Source organism: Struthio camelus, chromosome 30, assembly GCF_040807025.1.
Source record: "Struthio camelus isolate bStrCam1 chromosome 30, bStrCam1.hap1, whole genome shotgun sequence".
Lineage (NCBI taxonomy): Eukaryota > Metazoa > Chordata > Aves > Struthioniformes > Struthionidae > Struthio > Struthio camelus.
Window position 1 is genome coordinate 1,186,872 of NC_090971.1, and position 2,800 is coordinate 1,189,671.

At 44.8% G+C, this 2,800-nt stretch overlaps 1 pseudogene; it reads left to right on the forward strand.

Moving 5' to 3' along the window:
• The first annotated feature begins 1,453 nt into the window (after positions 1 to 1,453).
• LOC104146163 (olfactory receptor 14A16-like) lies at positions 1,454 to 2,260 on the forward strand (annotated as a pseudogene).
• Positions 2,261 to 2,800: the final 540 nt, after the last annotated feature.

Here is a 2,800-nt window from a genome sequence, read left to right on the forward strand (position 1 = left end):
CCACTCTGCTGCAGCCCACAGTCTTTCAAATTGGGTGAGATGATACTGAACAGCCTATCTTCATGAAAGGAGACTTAACAAAAATCTCAGAACCAGAGAATAACTGAGATTGTAAAGAACCCCTGGAGATCACCTAATCCACCCTCCCACCCCACTCCCATTCAGAGTAGGGTCTGCTACAGCAGGTTGCTGAGGACATCGTCCAGCTGGATTTTGAATATTTCCAAGGATGGTGACTCCATAAGCATTCTGGGCAACCTGATCCAGTGTTCAACCACCTTCACAGTGGAGAAGAGTTTTCTTATTTTCAAGTGGAATTTCTTGTATTTTGGTTTGTGCCCATTGCCTCTTCTTTCACTGGGCACAACTGAGAGAGTCTGTCTCTGTCTTCTTTCCTCTTTCCCATCACATATTTGTGCATATGGATAAGATCCCACCTAAGCCTTATCTTCTCAGAGCTAAATAATGCCATCTCTCTCAGTAGTCTCTCCTTATATGACAGATGCTCCAATCTGTTGATCATCTTTGTGGCCCTTCGCTAGACTTGCTCCAATGTGTCGATGTCTTTCTGGGCTCTCTTTCAGAGTCCCAGAACTGGATACAACACTCCAGATGTGGTTACCTCAGGTGCAGGACTTTGCATTTCCCTTTTTCGAACTTCATGAGGTTCTTGTTGACCCATTCTCCAGCCTGTTGAGACCCCTCTGAATGGCAGCACCATCATCTATTACTCTTCTCAGTTTTGTATCATCTGCAAACTTGCTAAAGGTGCACTCTGTCCCACCATTCAAGTCATCAGTGAGGATGCTAAACAGTGCTGGACGCAGTATTGACCCCTAGGGTACATCACTAGTAATTGGCCTCCAGCTGGAGTTTGTGCCACTGATCACAGTATCACTGATCCTTTGAGCTGGGCAGTTCACCTAGTTTTCAATTCGCCTCACAGTCAATGAATCACAGAATACTGGAGGTTCAAAGGGACCTTTGGAGGTCATCTAGTCCAACAAGGTCAGCTAGAGCAGGTTGCTCAAGCCCCTGTCCATTTAGCTAGTCTGTACTTCATCAGTTTGTCTGTGAGGATGGCAGTGCTGAAAGCCTTGCTATAGCCAAGATAAACAATGTCTTCTGTTCTCCCTTCATCCACTGAGCCAGTCATTCATCTGAAACACCTTCTGAATTCTGACATCTGTGCTGTCCCACCCCAACTCCCTTTTACCCACTGCTGCAGAACAGGACTAACTCCTCTGGGCAAAAGCCCTTGTTCCTCTCATCAAACTCAGTCAGCACAAACTGGAGTACAAACAAGAGAAGATAAGTGAAGGTTCTGCCAAGAACAAGAAACAAAATGTGGGGAGCGTCTAAAAGAAATGGATTGGGACTTGCTCAGAGATGTCTGTTCTAACTTTTCAATGTCTTTTCCTCCTTGGACGGTTGCTATGCACACAAGGAGCAAATGTCCAATAGAAGCTCCCTAATTGAGTTCCTCCTCCGGGCTTTTGCAGACACACAGAAGCTTCAGCTCTTGCATGTAATGCTGTTCCTGGGGATCCATGAAATTGCCATCACAGGGAAAGTGCTTTTCATCACAGCTGTGGCCTGCAACCACCACCTCCACGCTCCCATGTACTTCCTTCTTCTCAATCTCTCCATCCTGGACGTTGGCTCCATCTCCACCACTGTCCCCATATCTATGTCCAACTCCCCGTGGAACTCAAGAGCAATCTCCTACTAAGGGTGTGCTGCCCAAGTCTCTTTTCTCTTCTTGTTCACAGCTGAGTATTCTCTCTTCACTCTCATGGCCTATGACTGTTATATTGCCATCTGCAAACCACTGCACTATGTGACAGCCATAGCCATCAGCGCTTGGTTCAAAATGGCAGTAGGTGCCTGGGCCAGTGGTTTTCTCTCTGCCATGTTGCACACTGGTAATACTTTCACACTATTATTCTATAGTGGTAATGTGGCAGATCAGCTCTCCTGTGAACCTCCCCGGCTCCTCAAGCTCTCCTGCTCAGACTCCTACCTCAGGGAAGCTGGACTTCTTGCATTTAGTGCTTGTTTATTTTGAAGGTGTTTTGTTTGCATTGTTCTTTCATATGTGCAGATCTTCACTGCCATACTGAGAATCCCCTCTGAGCAAGGATGACACAAAACATCTTCCATGTGCCTCCCTCACCTGGCCATAGTCTTCTTGTTTGTCAGTACTGGAACTTTTGCCTACCTGATCAACTTCTCTAAGTCTTCTTTTAATCAATGGTGATGTAGGACTTGATTCAATTGTCCACACAGATAAATCTAATGTCATTTGAGATCCTGTAAAGTATCCTGCCTGGCCTCCAGCTGCTACTCCAGAATAAGGAAAAACCTTCCATTACTCCTTTTTCATAGCTACAGCCCCTTTCCAGATTTTTTTCCCCCCAAATCATCTCAGATGGTACTAGATGTTGATGTACAAGCAACTGAATCTAGTCTCTACCTAATACAGACTATGGAATCTGAAGATTAACTAATTTCCTTCTGAACATACAGCTCTTTCACAAGGTCAATCCCACCCTACAAGACTAGCTTGGATGAAGGCATTCACACTGCACATAACAAAATCTGGACAGAAAAATTCCATTCCAGATGCTTCACTGCAAGATACAGAAATCCCATCATGAGCAGCATTGGTTTATGTATTGATGACTGAAACATGTAACTGCTTACATAGAGTGATGAAACCCACAGAAGAAAATAGATCAAACATTAGTCTGTCTCACTGAGTATTCCTATGGTGTATTTAAGTCACTTTTTGAGTAGT